Source organism: Oryctolagus cuniculus, chromosome 11 (assembly GCF_964237555.1).
Source record: "Oryctolagus cuniculus chromosome 11, mOryCun1.1, whole genome shotgun sequence".
In the NCBI taxonomy this organism is placed as follows: domain Eukaryota; kingdom Metazoa; phylum Chordata; class Mammalia; order Lagomorpha; family Leporidae; genus Oryctolagus; species Oryctolagus cuniculus.
This window is the reverse complement of record NC_091442.1, coordinates 63,542,650-63,563,046: the sequence shown is the minus strand read 5'-3', so window position 1 is coordinate 63,563,046 and position 20,397 is coordinate 63,542,650.

Sequence of the window (20,397 nt, the reverse complement as noted above, 5' to 3'; positions counted from 1 at the left end):
TGTTCCATCTGCTGTTTCACTCCCCAAATATCCAGACTAGTCAGGGTCAAGCCAGGCCAAAGCCAGTAGCCTGGAATTTCATCCTGTTGTTCCATATGGTGGCTGGGGCCTGTGCACTTTGGCCATCTTCTGTTGCTTTCCTAGGCATATTAGCAAGGACCTGGATCAGAAGTTGAGCAGCCAGGAGTTGAACATGTGCTCCCATGGGATGCCAGTGTTGCAGACTTCTTCAAATAGTTTTTATCGGGCTAGCGCTGTGGGTCAATTTGTTAATCCTCCACCTGTGGCGCCAACATCCCATATGGCCCGGTTGCTCCTCTTCCACTCCAGTTTTCTGCGGTTGCCCATGAGGGCAGTGGAGGATGGCCCAAGTGCTTGGGCCCCTGCACCAGCATGGGAGACCAGGAAGAAGCACCTGGCCCCTGGCTTCGGATCAGCATAGCTCAGTCCATAGCGGCCCTTTGGAGAGTGAAACAACGGAAGGAAGACTTGTCTCTCTGTCTCTTTCTCTCTCACTGTCTATAGCTAAACTAAGACCTGGAACCAACCCAAATGCCCATCAACAGTAGACTGGATAAAGAAATTATGGGACATGTACTCTATAGAATACTATACAGCAGTCAAAAACAATGAAACCTGGTCATTTGCAACAAGATGGAGGAATTTGGAAAACATCATGCTGAGTAAATTAAGCCAGTCCCAAAGGGACAAATATCATATGTTCTCCCTGATCGGCGACAACTAACTGAGCACCAAAGGGGAAACTTGTTGAAGTGAAATGGACACTATGAGAAACAGTGACTTGATCAGCTCTTGTCTTGACTGTTGATGTACAATGTAATATTTTATCCATTTTAGTATTTTTTGTTCTAGTACTATTGGTTGAACTCTGCAACTAACACACAATTATTCTTAGGTGTTTAAATTTTAACTGAAAAGTGATCCCTGTTAGGAATTTGGAAAACATTATGCTGAGTGAAATAAGCCAGTCTCAAAGGGACAAATATCATGTTCTCCCTGATCAGTGACAACTAATTGAGCACCAAAAAGGAAACCTGTTAAAGTGAAATGAACACTATGTGAAACGGTGACTTGATCAGCCCTCGCCCTGACTGTTGATGAACAATTTAATACGTTATCCCTCTTAGTATTTTTTTGTTTGTTCTACTTAATACTTTTGGTTGAATACTGTAATCAATCTTTTATGAGGTGTACAAATATATTAGTCTATTATAAGTTCCAAAACAATATGTTAGTAATTGGCTTTCTATAAAAGTATTTCAATCTGGAATGTAATTTTTAAATATATATATATATATATCAGAGCTAAGATATCATAGGAAATAGTGATATGTCAGAAAAAAAAAGTTCACAGTACAGTAAACCAGGATTTCATGGTTTTATTTTTGTGCATTTTAATATTTTAAATATTTGAAAAATTAATCCTCATTTGTTTTATATTAATGTCTAGAAAATTTAAAAATATGAGTTTTTTTTACAAAATATTTTTCTATAATATTTAAAAACAAATTTATGATTGTGGTATTATACCTGACCTTGATAAACTAATATTTATATGTCTATATGGATAAAAGATGAGATTTTTAGACTTCATGAAATATTTGCCAAATTTGGGAAGATGAAGTTTAATATTTATTTATATACTATTTTTAACTCTTCATTTGCTTTATTTATCATATTTTAAAGGAAGCAGTACTTTTTTATTACTAAGTTGTCTTTTATTTATTTTTTGACAAGTAGAGTTATAGACAGTGAGAGAGAGAGAGAGACAGAAAGAAAGGTCTTCCTTCTGTTGGTTCACTCCCCAAATGGCCACTACGGCTGGCACTGTGCTGATCCAAATCCAGGGGCCAGGTGCTTCTTCCTGGTTTCCCATGAGGATGCAGGGGCCCAAGGACTTGGGCCATCCTCCACTGCCCTCCCAGGCCACAGCAGAGAGCTGGACTGGAAGAGGAGCAATGGGACTAGATCCCTGCAACCATATGGGGTGCCAGCTCCACAGGTGGAGGATTAACCAAGTGAGCCATGGGGCTGGCCCCGATTTGTCTTTTATTAGAATACATTTTTTTCATTATAGAATTCAGGCTAAAGTTGATTTAGATTCATGGTACATATGGATATATAATTATATCCTCTCCCCTGCCATGGATTAGAAACAAATGGATGTAATCAATACACAATTATTCTTAAGTGTTGAAATTTAACTGAAAAGTGATTGCTGGTAAATATAAGAGTGGGAATAAGAGAGGAAAGATATGTGCAATTCGGGACATGCTCAAGCTGACTTACCTCAAACGGTAGAGTTAGAAACATACCAGGGGATTCCAATTCAATCCCATCACGGTGGCATGTACCAATGCCATCTCACTAGTCCCGGTGATCAATTTCTATTCACAATTGATCATAATGATAGGACTAAGAACCAAAGGGATCACATAAACAAGAATAGTGTCTACAAATACTAGCTGATAGAATAAAAAAGGGAGGAATGATCCAACATGGGAAGTGAGATACACAGCAGACCCATAGAATGGCAGATGTCCTAAACAGTACTCTGGCCTCAGAATCAGCCCTTAAGGCATGCGGATCCACCTGAAAAGCCCATGAGAGTATTTCAGGCATGGAAGGCCAAGACACTCTGGGAAAAAAAAAAAAAAAAAAAAAAAAAAACTAAATGAAAGATCTCCGCAAGTGAGATCCCAGTGGAAAGAACGGGTCATCAAAGAAGGAGGTACCTTTCTCTGAAGAGAGGAGAGAACTTCCACTTTGACCATGGCCTTGTCTAAATATGATCAGAGTCAGTGAACTCAAAAGGCTTCCATAGCCTTGGCAACTCATGACAAGAGCCTAGGGTGATTACTGATGCCATAAACAAGAGTGTCAATTTGTTAAGTCAACAACAGGAGTCACTGTGCACTTATTCCTCATCTGGGATCTCTGTCCTTAATGTGATGTACATTGTGATTTAATGCTATAACTATTACTCAAACAGTATTTTTCAATTTGTGTTTCTGTGTGGGTGCAAACTGTTGAAATCTTTTCTTAATATATGCTAAACTGATCTTCTGTATGTAAAGAGAAATGAAAATGAATCTTGATGTGAATGGAAGGGGAGAGGGAGTGGGAAAGGGGAGGGTTGCGGGTGGGAGGGAAGTTATGGGGGGGGGAAGCCACTGTAATCCATAAGCTGTACTTTGGAAATTTATATTCATTAAATAAAAGTTAAAAAAAAAGAAAGAGATTTGTGGGGGCTGGTACTGTGGTGCAGCGGTTTAATGCCCTGGGCTGAAGCGCCGGCATCCCATATGGGCTCCGATTCAAGACCCGGCTGCTCCACTTCTTATCCAGCTCTCTGCTGTGGCCTGGGAAAGCAGTGTGGGATGGCCCAAGTCCTTGGGCCCCTGCACCCACATGGGAGACCCAGAGAAGTTCCTGGCTCCTGGCTTTGGATTGGCGCAGCTCCAGCCATTGCGGCAAATTGGGGAGTGAACCAGCATATGGAAGAGCTCTCTCTCTCTCTGTGTCTCTCCTCTCTCTGTGTAACTCTGACTTTCAAATACATAAATAAATCTTTAAAAAGAGAGAGAGAGATTTGGTTGCCTGAAATGTATTTGAATGAATTTAAGTCACGTAGGTGTTAGTGAGATAGCCACTGCGTGCAAGAACTGCACCCTAAGTGGCTGCATCAAACAGATGTATGTTTGGTCTCTGGAATGTGACTATGGAATACAGTGGGCAGCAAGAAGAATGTAATCTAGGGTAGAAGGAGAATAGAAGCTCTTTGTGTTTCCAGTGCTGTATTCCATGTGAGGGGTTGAATCCATTTTGACTTTTGGCATAGAGAAGACTAAATGTAATCATTAGGGAAGTAGTTTTAAAAAATACAAACAGAAAGGATTTCGCTCACCATTTTACATGCTCCAGCCACCTTTTGTTCCTTTATTTAATTTTTAAATTTTTGATTCATTTTAACAGATTCAACATAGTTCATAGATACAATTCTAAGAACATAATGATATGTAACTTTTAATTGTCAGAAGTTAGGTGTAACTTCTTGTCACTAGTCCATCTGTTTAGGACTCCAAACCTTAGAAAGAGGGGTTTCACCCAAAGCCTGTGCAGTTGAAAGTTTTAGCTGAGGGTGAATTTTGCTCCAGAAGGCAAATTTTGCCACAGGGAAAGTCTCATATGGTCAGGGAATGAGTCTAGTCCCATGGCTTATTTGGCTCTTGTTACTTACTGCACTTTAAATCTTAAGTAGCTAAATCTCTGAACACCTGTTGTATATTTAATGGGACATTTGCCATTACAGAATGTCTTCAAAGTCAGATTTTTATAAAATTAACACTTTTCAAAAATGATGGATTTTTTTCCTTCAGATATTGGTTTACATTTTTCCTTTTAAGATTTAATTGTGCCTGTGAGAATTTGTGCTTTGAATTTTTGGAAAGATTTTAAATGTAAGTATGAATTTTGATTTTAATATATTTTAAGTAGCCCCACTTTAATAGATGTAATAGTATAAGAATATTGATAGAGTATTAATAATTGCATTCAATAAGTACATAGTTTGAGTGATTACAATGATTTTATGCACATACATTTTATATAAATTATTTTTGTTTTAAAACATTCTATAGAAATATTGAAACTTAGATGGTTTTGTAGATATTTAGGGCATTGCTTTAACAATGGAGGGTAAGTATAGAGTATAAGATTTGAAAAATGACTTTTCAAAATCAGGGAGTGAATAAATAATTTCATTGTTGTGTATGCTTTTTATTCCTATTTGCATTATTTGCATAAAGGTTAGATACTTTATAGCTTTCCACTAGATTATGATTATGAAGATTTTTTGATGGATGACTATTTTTTTAAACTTTTATTTAGTAAATATAAATTTCCAAAGTACAGTTTATGGATTACAATGGCTTCCTCCCCATAACTTCCCTCCCACCTGCACCCCTCCCATCTCCCGCTCCCTCTCCCATTCCATTCACATCAAGATTCATTTTCAATTATCTTTATATAAAGAAGATCGATTTAGTATATATTAAGTAAAGATTTCATCAGTTTGCACCCACACAGAAGCACAAAGTGTAAAATACTGTTTCAGTACTAGTTATAGCATTACTTCACATTGGACAACACATTAAGGACAGAGATCCCACATGAGGAGTAAGTACACAGTGATTCCTGTTGTTGACTTAACAATTTGACACTCTTGTTTATGGCGTCAGTAATTACTCTAGGCTCTTGTCATGAGTTGCCAAGGCTATGGAAGCCTCTTGAGTTCACTGACTTCGATCTTATTTAGACAAGGTCGTAGTCAAAGTGGAAGTTCTCTCCTCCCTTCAGAGAAAGGTACCTCCTCCTTTGATGGATGACTATTTAATATCAATTATTAAAAGGAAGCAATTCTTGTTCATATTTTCATATGTTTGCAAAAAAATGAACATATATCTCTGAGCAATTAGATTTACCTGAACAAATAAAAAATAACTCTAGTTTTATTTAGAAATTTCCCCTTATAATTCTTACCCGAGTTATTAGCTATAATTTTTCATTTTGTCCTATGTTCCCTGACCATATTCTGAGAAAGATCAGAGTAACTAGATAAATTAGTACAGGATAGAAATTAAAAAGACATATAATTAAAGCCAATAATGATAACCACAGTTCCATATGATGCACTGAAATAGATCAGATAATGAGTTATGTGAATTCAGATCTTCATCATATACTGTTATGTTTAAGGAATGCGATTTTCATTGTGGTTTATGCAACACTGTTAATGAAGAACAGTATTATAATATGAATAAAATCAAATAATGTAGAATGTTTAAAGTAGCATTAAAAGAAATATAATTTCATTTTGTATTTATTTTGATTAAAGTGAATATATATATGCTATTAAAATATTTCAAAATATAATTTAAAGAAAAACTTTAAACTCCTAGTAATTAAACTTTATTAAAACATTTAAAATATAGATATTTTATTTCTATGAAAATTGTAGCTTTATGAAGATAACCCTTTATTTCTGCGATGTCCTATTTTTCATCTTAGAGAGCTGTCAACATTTTTGGTCCTACATCTTTTATACCTGGATATGATGTCTTCTCTTTCCTCTGCTTAAGTTTCTATTGGTTGCTTTTGAAGATCACCAAGAATGTCTTATTCTCAGTCTCAAGAATCATTGCTTATACATAATTTACCTTCTACTGCATACATTGTTTATGTGGTTTTAACTTCTTTCTTCAAGAGTAAAAATCTGTAACAGTATAGTGAAAATTCCCATTTGTCTATAATGTTTTGCTACAATTTTGCTTTGGCTGAGTAAAAATACAGCTGTAAAGAAACATATATTTGATGAATACTTTAAATATATTGACATTTTGGTCCAAAAGTTTGGATTCAATAGGTGAAATGCAAAGGGATCTGTTTTTTTAAGTACTCCAGTTAAGCTGAGCACAAATTTGAAGCTTTAGGGATAAATCTAGTAATGATAGATAACAATTTATAAAGACAAATAAATTTATAAACCTTTCTATTTATAAACATAGAATCATATATTGAGAGTAATGTTGTCATTTAAATTTATTATGAGACATCAGTAATAGTTAAACTATATAGGCCGGCACCGCAGCTCACTAGGCTAATCCTCCACCTGCGGCGACGGCACCCCGGATTCTGGTACCGGTTGGGTTGCCAGATTCTATACTGGTTGCTCCTCTTCCACTCCAGCTCTCTGTGGTGGCCTGGGAAGGCAAGTGCTTGAGCCCTGTACCCACATGGGAGACCAGGAGGAAGTACCTGGCTCCTGGCTTCGGACTGGCGCAGCACGCCAGCTGTAGCAGCCATTTGGGGGGTGAACCAACGGAAGGAAGACCTTTCTCTCTGTCTCTCTCTCACTAACTCTGCCTGTCAAAAAAAAAAAAAAGAATTTAAAAGTTAAATTATGCTTGATATATTCTATTTACTAAGAATAGGTGCTATCTCTAACACAGTTGTATGTGAAAAAAATATTTGGAAAACAGAAACTTCATCAACTAGAAAATATCCTCATTCAAAAAGGTAGAGGTTTTGATTGAATTCTGTAAATGTTAATATGAGCAACAGAACTCATAGAATACAAGAAATATTAAGTATTAAGGATGTTCAGCCAAATGAAGCTGAATCCTTGTAAAATAATGGATGCAATTGGAACTGAAACATTGTGTTTTTTTCCTATTACCTTTAGGAATTATGCATTCTCGGTGGTCAAGAATAAAAAAAAAGTGTATTTCAGTAAACACAACTGATAGTTTAGAAAATAGGTCCTTGGTAAAAACCATCCTACCCTTAAATATGAGATTTTTGAGAAAGTAAGATTTAAGACTAAAGCTTTGTTGAGTCATACAGTCCCACATCAAATATATAATGTGATTTATTTGCCTTCTATGTTTCATCTCTTTTGGAAGTAGCAATGCAATTCAATGTAAGGATGACAGAGTTAAAATTGTATTTCAGTTATTTGCTTGAATTCACTGTAGCATCATGAGATACGTGTCTAGCCTCTGTAGAAAGAACACATGAAGGCTGCTTTTATGTTTGGACTATGACCTCCTCAAATAATTGCATGTAACAGAAATTTTCATTTGTTTATAGTGGTTTTAGGAAAATGTCTAAATGAAGACAATCACTCAGTGTTACAGTATATTGTTGTGCATCATAGCTATTTTATTATAATTGAACTAAAATATTTTTAAGACATTTTGTCTTTTAAAAAAATGTTATGAGAGAGAGAGAGAGAAAGAGCAAGAGGGAGCTATTCAGGTCTTCCATCCACTTGTCAAAACTCCAAAGGGCCACAATAGCCAGGGCTGGGCCATGCCAAAGCCAGGAGTCAGGAACTCCATCTGGGTGTCCCATATGGGGATAGGGGTGCACACAATCGGGGATTCATCTGATGCATTTCAAGGCACCATACCAGAAAGCTTGATTCAAAGCAAAGCAAGCTAGGCTCTAACCAGCACTTAGCTATTGGATGCCTTCCTCACAAGCCTTGACTTAACTCACTCTACCACAATACTGTGCCCAAGACATTACTCCTTTTTAAAATAAGATTTATTTGCTTATTTGAAAGAACCACACGTAGAGACACAGATATATACATATATATATTTATATATGTATACATATATACACACATATATATACACATATATACATAGTGTATACATATGTATATACATATATATACACATATGTATACATATGTGTAGAGAGAATCTTTCATGTGCTGATCCACTCTCCAAATAGCTTCAGTGGCCCAGGCTACACCAAGCTAAAGCCAGGAGTTGGGAGCCTTTTTCAGGTTTCTCATGTGGGTGGCAGGAGCCAAAGCATTTGGGCCATCTTCTGTTGCTTTCCCAGGCACATTAGCAGGGAGCTGGATCTGAAATAGAGCAGCTGGGTCTTGAACCAATGCCCATATATGATGCCAATGTCCCAGGAGGTGACTTTATTTACTATGCCACAAGGCCAGCCATCACATTTCCTCTTATGTGAAGTATTGGTTTTGTTAGTGTTGATGGGTGAATTAATTCTCAATTATGTGTAAAGACAGGGAATGATTTTTTGGGTCCCAAATAAACTGCCTGGATTTTATAGCATGTTTGATGACTATCACTTCTTTGAAGACATGATTAGAATAGTGAACAAACTAGTGCAAGCATCAAGAAAACAAAGACAATCGAAAATGAATCTTTTTTTAAAACTTTTATTTAATGAATATAAATTTCCAAAGTACAGCTTATAGATTACAATGGCTTCCCCCCCATAACATCCCTCCCACCCACAACCCTCCACTTTCCCACTCCTCTCAACTTCCATTCACATCAAAATTCATTTTCATTTTTCTATATACAGAAGATCAGTTTAACATACATTAAGTAAAGATTTCAACAGTTTGCTCCCACACAGAAACCTAAAGTGAAAAATACTGTTTGAGTACTAGTTATAGCATTAAATCTCAATGTACAGCACACTAAGGACAAAGATCCTACATGAGGAGTAAGTGCACAGTGACTCCTGTTGTTGACTTAACAAATGGACACTCTTGTTTATGGCGTCAGTAATCACCCTAGGCTCTTGTCATGAGCTGCCAAGGCTATGGAAGCCTCTTGAGTTCACTGACTCTGATAATTTTTAGACAAGGCCATGGTCAAAATGGAAGTTCTTTCCTCCCTTCAGAGAAAGGTACCTCCTTCTTTGATGACCCGTTCTTTCCACTGGGATCTCACTTGCGGAGATCTTTCATTTAGTTTTTTTTTTTTTTTTTTTTCCCAGAGTGTCTTGTCTTTCCATGCCTGAAATACTCTCATGGACTTTTCAGCTGGATCCTCATGCCTTAAGGGCTGATTCTGAGGCCAGAGTGCTGTTTAGGACATCTGCCATTCTATGGGTTTGCTGTGTATCTCACTTCCCATGTTGGATCATTCCTCCCTTTTTTATTCTATCAGCTAGTATTTGCAGACACTATTCTTGTTTATGTGATCCCTTTGGTTCTTATTCCTATCATTATGATCAATTGTGAACAGAAATTGATCACTGGGACTAGTGAGATGGCATTGGTACGTGCCACCTTGATGGGATTGAATTGGAATCCCCTGGTATGTTTCTAACTCTACCGTTTGAGGTAAGTCAGCTTGAGCATGTCCCAAATTGCACATCTCTTTCCTCTCTTATTCCCACTCTTATATTTAACAGTGATCACTTTTCAGTTAAGTTTCAGCACTTAAGAAGAATTGTGTATTGATTACAGTATTCAACCAAAAGTATTAGGTAGAACAAACAAAAAAAATACTAAGAGGGATAACATATCAAGTTGCTCATCAACAGTCAGGGTGAGGGCTGATCAAGTCACCGTTTCTCATAGTGTTCATTTCACTTTAACAGGTTTCCTTTTTGGTGCTCAGTTGTCACCTATCAAGGAGAACAAGTGGTATTTGTCCCTTTGGGATTGGCTTATTTCACTCAGCATAATGTTTTCCAATGTTAGGAATTTGGAAAATGAATCTTGATGTGAATGGGAGGGGAGAGGGAGTGAGAAAGGGGAGGGTTGCTGGTGGGAGGGACGTTATGGGGGGGAAGCCATTGTAATCCATAAGCTGTACTTTGGAAATTTATATTCATTAAATAAAAGTTAAAAAAAAAATAAAGCAGGCAGCAGCCATAACAAAATCAAAAAAAAATAAATAAATAAAAGAAGATCTAAACGAAAGGTCTCTGCGAGTGAGATCCCAGTGGAAAGAACGTAGCCTTCAAAGAAGGAGGTACCTTTCTCTGAAGGGAGGAAAGAACTTCCACTTTGACTATGACCCTGTCGGAATAAGACTGAAGTCGGCGAACTCAAAAGGCTTCCATAGCCTTGGTAACTCATGACTAGAGCCTAGGGAGATTACTGACGCCATAAACAAGAGTGTCAAATTGTTAAGTCAACAACAGGAGTCACTGTGTACTTACTCCTCATGTGGGATCTCTGTCCTTAATGTGTTGTCCAATGTGAAGTAATGCTATAACTAGTACTGAAACAGTATTTTACACTTTGTGCTTCTGTGTGGGGGCAAACTGATGAAATCTTTACTTAATATATACTGAATCGATCTTCTGTATATAAAGATAATTGAAAATGAATCTTGATGTGAATGGAATGGGAGAGGGAGCGGGAGATGGGAGGGGTGCGAGTGGGAGGGATATTATTGGGGGGAGAAAGCCATTGTAATCCATAAACTGTACTTTGGAAATTTATATTTACTAAATAAAAAAAGGTTTTTTTTACAAAAAAAAGATAAAGGATTATTTTTTCATAATAGTCCCTTTTCCTTAAATTAATTTTATGGGCTCATAGATTCAAGCATATTTGGTAGATTTCAACCGCTGTGTTACCTACATGAAGGAGGTGCTTCTGTAGACTGGCTCTAGTGTTGATAACGTCCTTGCAGTTTTAAGCAACAAGATGTCCCAGGTATATGACAGGTGAAATTCCTGACCTAGATCAAGAAGGATGTACTTCCCTGAAGAGCCCTGGGTGATTTGTTTTGTAATAGTACTTTAAGACGAAGATCTGTGCACTAGGGATGTTCATCAGTACATCATTTGTATTTGCTTCCAGGCTTCATTGGTAGACAGCACTAGAAGTTATAGACATGGATGTTTGTTCATATTCTTAGGCATGATTTTTTTCTATGTGCCTACAATAGAATTATAAATAATACATATAAAATATCTATACTACCAATATCATCTGTTCTATGTGCCTATTAGCCACCACTTTTTTTTTCATTTTTTAATCTCTTTACTTAGTTCCACAAATTGAATGCCTACTCTACATCTTTGCACCAATGTCTGTCTAGTCATTTGGTTACCTGTAGTTTGCCTCTATTAAACTGTTCGAGAAGTATTCATGGAAACAAGTTTTTTTTGAATTCTTACATATTAACAATACTTTTTGTCTTTTATATTTGAAAGTCAGTTTCCCTGAGTATAAAATTCTTGACTCATGCTTAATTTATTTGAATATTGTGAAGGTTGCACTCCACTTTCTTCTCACAAAAATCAATCCTGTTGATAAGTGTGATGATAATCTAGTTTGCTGAGGTCAAGAAATTTAAACACAGAGAGGTAGCAAATAGAAAGAACTTTATTCATTGGCCAACACTACCAATATAAGTACAGGGGCTATTACATTAAACACCTAAAATGAATTATTTGCTTTATTTTTTTATACTTTATTACTTCTACAGTCTTAAATTGTCTGTGTGGATGTTGAGACTAATCTAAGCATTTTCCCTCTAAACCTGGGGAATTGGTATTCAAACACTGCTCTAATTAACACTAAACTAAGATTGGTCTACCAGGCTATGCTATCCTTTTGCCAGGGTGATTTAGGTTCTGCTTTGTTTGGAAGAGCCCCATTTTATGCCCTATGATAATTATTTCTGGCAGTCCTTTTCACTTTAGAATATTCTGTTTGGGAAGATAAATTGTATATAATAACAATTATTATTATTACATAGTCACACTTTTTCATGACAATCTAGGGGTAAATTCAACTTCAGATTCTTTGATAATCACATAGAGCATGTATATTAAAATCAGAAGCTTCTATATATTTTTGTGTATACCTCATCTCTTGCTGTGTTTACAAATTTTCTTAATTGCTGTCATTGTAATATTCGCTGAATATGTTGCTACCAAAACCTCTTATGAATGTGTTTATGTCTTCCAGAAAATAAAAGTGAAGAAAAAGCTACACTTTTGCTTTTGAATTGAACACCTTTCTTTTTATGTGGCCAGTGTTCTAATCTCCCAACATTCTTCTTCCTGGAGGAAACTATTTAAGGTGTAGAAAGCACAAGCTTGGACTTAGTAAGAGGTTAAGGAAGAAAAAACTCATTTGCTGGGGTAGTAAATACTTTATCATTTGTATCTTAGTTGTCAGCATTAAATTCCACTGATAACAATGGAAAGCATGGTGTGGGTTGAGAGTGTGATGACATGTGGTCAATCAATTTAAGTTCCCAGGAAAGCAATATCAGGTCTATGAGAGTTCTCCAGGGAAGCAGAACACTACATTAATGCACAGGACCAGGAGACAAGGGAGGAAAATGCCACCTGATCTCCTGTTCTCTGGAAGCTAAGAGCAATTTCAGAAACATATACCGTGCTGTGGTTTTGTTAAATTGGCACACCAAGGAGCAAGAAGATAAGCTCTGAGGAGCTTTTTGTGAGACTGATACCATCAGAGTCAGTTTGTCAGGAGTAATTCTATCACTAATATAAGTGGTACCAAAACAGACAACGGATACCAGACTTTTCTTTCTGAATATGAGTTCTCTGCTGGTTATCTGTGGTATGGATCCGGACCTTACTTTCACATGGGATGCCATTGTGTTTGTTACTGTTTGCTGGTCATTTTAAATAACTTGCTGGATACTTTTACACTTGAAATCATATCAAGGACAACTTTCCTTAACATCCAATACTTCTACTCTGTTATTTGTTTAGCAATGGTACATCTCCTACTGTGTAGATATACTAGCATACATGTAACTGAAATCTTCACCTTCTGTATTTGGGCTATTTATATTTCACTGCTACAAACAGATCTGTCATGAACTTTTCTGGGTATGTCTGCCACACATGTGAGAGTACATTTTGTAAATACTGTTGAATTGTACTGCAATTTATACCCCCAGTCCCAATGTATGGACTACCTATTTATCAATCTTTAAAACTCCATTAGACTGAGTTCATGTGGTACCCATTTTTGGCTAACTCACTCTTTCTTTCTTTCTTTCTTTCTTTCTTTCTTTCTTTCTTTCTTTCTTTCTTTCTTTCTTTCTCTTTCTTTCTCTGTCTCTCTCTCTTCCACTTTCTCAATAGACTATTCTATCAGGCATTTATTATTTTAGAGCAATAGGGAATCATGCTTCAGTGTTCAGCATGGAGATACATTGTCTGGATCCCAACTTCAGCATTTTATAGCAGTGTGACCGTTTGTGCCTCACTCTTCTATACAAATGGAATGGTATTGGTATTATCTAGATCTTGCTGTTCTGAGGATGAAATAGGTTAATGTCTGTCTGTTGCTGTGGATTCATTCTGAGAGGAGGAGCGCGGTGGGGGCAATAGGTGCAGAGTCACAACACAGACCCCAGGAGATGGGGGAAAGGGGGCCAGAGGCGAGTAGCCCACAGACTCATTTATTTCAGTTGGTATAGCAGCTTATATAGCCAAGGTAGCCAATCCGGCCAAAGGACGGTTTTTGCCCTAACCAATCACAGCCTGTTGCCAGGCAGGCTCCATTGCCAGGTGGTTTCCCAGGTGGTTTCTGAAGCCATTACTGAGTAACTGACACTTGCATGCCAGCAGCCATCTTGCCATGGCCTTCTCATTCCACCACATCTGTCAATCATTTCTCACATTTCCTAAGAAATAATATAGACACTATAAACATTGACCATTATTGAACATTTTTATTCTTTGCCTATTTTCTCTATTCAATTATTTGTTGTTTTTACTGATATGTAAGAACTTGTTTGAGATTAAGGACATTAACCCCCTATATTCTTTCCTCAATTTTTTTTATTTGACAGGTAGAGTTATAGACAGCGAGAGAGAGACAGAGAGAAAGGTCTTCCTTCCGTTGGTTCACTCCCCTAATGGCTGCGCTGCGCTGATCCGAAGCCAGGAGCCAGGTACTTCCTCCTGGTTTCCCATGCGGGTGCAAGGACCCAAGCACTTGGGCCAGCCTCTGCTGCCCTCCCGGGCCACAGCAGAGAGCTGGACTGGAAGAGGAGCAATGGGGACTACTACCCCATGCCCTAACCAGGACTAGAATGGAGTGCCCGCATGGCAGGCAGAGCATTAATTAGCCAAGTGAGCCACGGTGCTGGCCCCTCAAAATTTTAATTCCCTTATGCAAGAACCATATTCAAGGGTACTTTAAATGACATGTAGAAAAAAAATTAAAATAAGTTTATTTTGGGAGGCCGGCATTCTGGTGTAGTGGATTAATGCCCTGGCCGAAAGCAGCGGCATCCCATACTGGCATTGGTTCAAAACCTGGCTGCTCCACTTCCAATCCAGCTCTCCTGTGGCCTGGGAAAGCAGTGGGGGATGGCCCAAGTCCTTGGGCCCCTGCATCCATGTGGGAGACCTGGAAGAGGCTCATGGCTCCTGGCTTCGGATTGGTGCAGTTCGAGCCATTGCGGCAAATTGGGGAGTGAACCAGCGGATGGAGGACCTCTCTCTCTGTGTAACTATGACTTTCAAATAAATAAAAAAATCTTTAAAAAAAGTTTATTTTGATTCAAGAAAATTTTTGTATCATATGTATTTATTCATAATATACATTATTTATGAAATTTTGAAGATCGCTCATATCCCTCAATATCAATAATTTTGCATTAATATAAACATCTTTTAATTCCATTTTCATGAATATTTTTCATTATCCTCATCTCTGAATGCTCAACAGCTAGAAAATTTAAGAAATTGGGGGAAAATCCTTTTATTCAATCATTCAAAATGTTCAATCATTCAAAACACCCAAGAGCTTATTTATTTGCAAAAAGCAGGGTTAACACTGAAAACGTAACCTTAAAAAAAAAAAAAAAAAACAGAGATTATCCTTGCTTGCCTGAAGGTGAGGTAGAGTGACAGATGAAGTGGTTGTTTGATACAAGGTAGTGAAGGATATAATAGAAGTAACATTATTTATGGCTGGGTGGAGTACAGAAAAAAAGCTCCTGTGGAGGCCAGTGGAAATTAAGGCATGGGTTTTGTTCCAGTAAGAAGGTAGTGTGCTTCAGAAACATTCTATTAGTAGTCTCTGATGGATGCTGACAGAAATATCATATTGGGTCTCTGGAAATGAATGTTTCAGGAGGACTCAGCTCAGAGTTACTTTAACATTCAGGTTTCTATGAACACAAATTTCTGTAGCACAAACTCACTGGCACCATCACTTGATTAGATGTGTTCACAGAAACTCAAGCTCCCTTAGGAGGAAAAAAAGGATGTAGGATGTTCCAACTGCATGAGAAGTTGAAATCGTTGAGTTGTAAAACCTCTCGCCATCATTTTTTAAGATGGGTGTTTAGAGGTATCAGTATGAACATTTGAGGTTTTTTTTTTTTAGACTTTGGTAGAATTAGTTTACCTTATTCTTCATAGCCCATTATCCCATATCGTTTTTTTTTTTTTCAATAGAATTGATCCGTTAAAGGATACTTAAATTGGTAGATGCAACTTATTTAATTCAATAAACAATGAAAACGTTGTAGTAAGTCAGATATGCCTGCTTGAGTTTAAATAAACTCTCGTTCCTAAATCTTAATAAATTGAGAAAAGTCTACCTAAGGGAATTACCAATCCTAGAAAGAGTTATCATGAAGTATAATGATTATAAGTCATGGTTTCAGCATAAAGATGCAAAAGTAGACCAAAGGAACAGAACAGAGTTCAGAAAAAAACAGCCACACTTAGGTCACTTAAGACAAAGTGTCATTCTTGAGTTTTGGGAGAATGATGATCTCTTCAGTAAATGGTAGCAGATCACTTTGATATCTGTAAAGTAAAAATAATGAATCTTGGATATCTATCATATAAAAATGTCAATCTCATGCATTCTAACATATACAATTTCTTTTAGAGTAGAATCTAAAAAATACTGTTTGTTTTCCTTATGAGGATTGATAAAGGTGGATAAAGTACTTGCAGTGTGTCCATCCAAAGGGATATTTACAGAATTTCAAAAGAATAAACTTATATCCTAGCAACAAAGGATAAGTCTTGAGACATATTGTTGTGCAAAGGAAGACAGACAAAAAGAGTATTTTTTTTTATTTTATTTATTCTTTTGACAGGCAATGAGAGAGAGACAGAGAGAAAGGTCTTCCTTCCATTGGTTCACCACCCAAATGGCTGCTATGGCCAGTGCTGCACCGATCCAAAGCCAGGAGCCAGGTATTTCCTCCCAGTCTCCCAGGCGGGTGCGGGAACCCAAGCACTTGGGCCATCCTCCACTGCCCTGCTGGGCCAGAGCTGGACTGGAAGAGGAGCAATGGGGACTAGTACCCGGCGCCCCAACCAGGACTAGAACCTGGGGTGCTGGCGCCACAGGTGGAGGATTAGCTGAGTGAGCCATGGTGCCAGCCAAGATTCAATTTCTTAATTCAGAGGAAGCTTCATGGAGGTGTCACTTTGAAAATTTCCTGAACGGTGCAAACTTAGGCTTTGATCATATTGTCTGTTACCACACACACACACACACACACAAAAAGTCATTTGTAGGTTACATCTTTCCATTTAGCCTTGAGTATTGTATCAAATGTGTGTGCATCAGTAAATCTTCTACAAAAAATGTCTCAGACTTCAATCATGTGTGTGAGAATGCTCCTGCCATGTGATCTTAGCCCGCAGAGGCTCAAAGTGACCAGATCCAGAAAAGTGAGAGTAAGATGAATTTTTAGGACATAAAGCCCTACAATGACTATTCCCAAAAGTAAATTTAAAATTCCTCTCATAAACTTCCTCTTTCTAAGCTATGTTGAACACTTCCCCTTGTAATCCCTAGAGTCTTATTAAACTCTCTTCAGTTCATGCACCTCCTTGCTTTCTGAGCGAAACATTAGGTTTTTGTTTGTTTTCCCTATCTTTAGTCATCGCCCTGTTTTGTTTGGATAATTCATGCAATTAGGTCCCAATGACTAATCATCATTGTTGTTAATCAATTTTTTTTCTCAAAATGTTTTTAATCATTGTCACAATATGTACAGAACATTGTAGTAGAAACTGACTTCAGAGTCATAATATTTGGGGTCAGTGTTGTGGCATAGCAGGTAAAGCCATGACCTACATTGCAAAAATCCCATAGGGGCACTGTTTTAAGTCCCATCAGCTCCATTTCTGATCCAGTTCCCTGCTAATTCACCTGGGAAAGCAATGGAAGATGGCCCAAATGCTTGGGCACCTGCACTCGCGTGGGAGAACTGGAAGAAGCTTGTGGCTTCTGGCTTCAATATGACATAGTCTTAGCGGTTGTGACCATTTGGGGAGTGAACCAGCAAATGGAAGATTGCTCTCTCTATCTCGCCCTCTCTCTGTACAAGTAGGTAAACATACAGGGTATTATTGTAATTATACAGGAACATGTCATTTAGAGAATCAGTGATTTGTATTTTTGAAAGTACAGATCCTTTTGGGGAAAAATACATGTTTTCTCTGATAATGTGGTAGTTAGTATAGAATACAAATACGTATAGGGATGAAACAGACATCTTATGATTTGATTGTTGTTTTTAGCTCTTGTTTATACTCCTATAGAACTGTGGTCTTTTTTCTTTTTATATGTTGAGTATTATGGTTAGTGGTGCATTAAGCCTGTGATTAGATAGTGTATTGAATTTTTTTTTTTTTTGCAAAAATTAAAAAAAAGGAAGGAAGGAAGGGGATTGAAGGAGAGGGAGGGAAAGAAATACAGTTATCTTCTTAGAATTGTACCTATGAAATCTATTCTCTTTATAGTAATAAAAATTTTTTTAAAAGATCCTTCAAAACAATTTAAATGGTAACTAGTGTGATCCTGGCCTCATAGTATAGCTTAATAAATTGTTTTTAGGGCCGGTGCTGTGGCATAGCAGGTAAAGCTACTGCCTACAGTGCCAGTATCCTATATGCAGTGCTGGTTCAAGTCCCGACTGCTCCACTTCCCATCCAGCTCTATGCTATGGCCTGGGAAAGCAGTAGAAGATGGTCCAGGTTCTTGGGCCCCTGCACCCATGTGGGAGACCCAGAAGAAGCTCCTGGATCCTGGCTTCAGATCAGCACAGCTCTGGCTATTTCAGCTATCTAGAGAGTGAACCAGTGGATAGAAGACCTCTCTCCCTCTCCCTCTCTACTTCTACCTCTCTGTAACTGTACCTTTGAAATAAATAAATATTCAAAAAATAAATATTTTTATTATAAAGATTTTAGTACAATCTCCTAGAATTGTCTTTATATTGTTTTTAATAAAAGATTTATTTATATGAAATGCAGAGTGATGGACGGGGAAAAGAAGAAAAAGAGAGCTTTTCCAGCCAAGACACTGTGGCAACAATTGACCTAAATGAAAGATCTCTGTGAGTGAGATCCCAGTGGAAGGAACGGGCCATCAAAGAAGGAGGTACCTTTCTCTGAAGGGAGGAAAGAACTTCCACTTTGACTATGGCCTTGCCTAAATAAGGTCAGAGTTTGTGAACTCAAGAGGCTTCCAAAGCCTTGGCAGCTCATGACAAGAGCCTCGGGTGATTACTGACATCATAAATAAGTGAGTCAATTGTCAAATCAACAATAGGAGTCACTGTTCACTTGCTCCCCATGTAGGACCTCTGTCCTTAATGTGTTGTACTATGAGAATTAATGGTAAAACTAATCTTCAAACAGTATTTTATACTTTGTGTGTCTGTGTGGGTGCAAACTGTTGAAATCTTTACTCAGTATAGAGTTGATCTTCTGTAAATAAAGATAATTAAAAATGAATCTTCATGAAGAAAGAGATGGGAGAGCGAGTAAGAGATAGGATGGTTTGCAGGGAGGGAGGGTGGTTATGGGGGAAGAACCGCTATAATCCTAAAGTAGTACTTTGAAATTTATGTTTATTAAATAAAAGTTTTCTATTAAGATAAAAGAAAGAGAGCTTTTCTATCAACTGGTTCTTTCTCCAAATGGCCACGTTGGATAAGGCTAGGCCAGGCTGAGTCCCAGAGTTCTGACTTCATCTGCTCTCCCACATGAGTGTCAGGGGCCCAGGTACTCTTTCTTTCCCAGGCACATTAGCAGGAATTAGAAGTGGAGCAGCCAGGACTTGAACCAGTGCTCAGCTATGGGATGCCAGTTTAGACATCATCTATTTGTATTTAAATATCAAGTGTGCACATTGAAAGCTCAATAGAAAAATAGTATTAAAATATTTTCTGTCACTTAAGTGAAAGAAAAAAATGAGTTTTCCACAACAGACCATCAGCTCTCATATACTCTAAAATATAGATTATACCTACTTCATGTTATTGTGCAGAAGATTAATAAGATATAAATTGTGATATAGTATACAAAGCTAAGGTCTTGTTCTCAGTACTATGTTGTAGCTGTTTCAATGAAGAATCAAAGATTATTAATAGGCTAACAAAATAAAACTAAATTACAGGTTAATATAGTGGATTAAATTGAGCTACAATCTGTCTGTTATGTTTCAGATATTTTTGGAACTCTTAATTCTGCCTCTTTAAATAAAATAGGAAAAATTTAGAAAAACATTCAAGAAAGTAGATGAACCCATAACGACATTTATCATCACCTTAAATAGTCCCAGCTTTTATCATATTTTCCTTATATATTTTTGTTCTGATTATAATAGAAGAATTCTTTTGTTCAGTTAATTATTAAAAACAGCTTTGTTTTCTTATTGTGATAATCATCCAATACGGATCAAAAAGTCAGCACTTGTAGAAATGAAACTTTTTCCCCCTCTTAATTGTTCAGCTGAACAAATTGTTCATGTTAGATTGGATAGAGATTAAAAATTCCTGGACAATAAGTACATATTTCTAACATTTTCACACCATTAATAAGACTTTAGGGCATATTTCCTCACATGATTCTATTCAGCCGTCTGGAAGCATGTTCTTTTTGTTCTAAAAGTATTTTTTGTTTATCCTATATTCCCTTTTTGTTACTTCTCTCTATTTCATTCTGTGGATCAAATGAGTGGGGCATTTTTTTTTTCTGAAATAAGATTTCCTTGATCACTGGATTATACACGACAACACAGACCATATATTAATG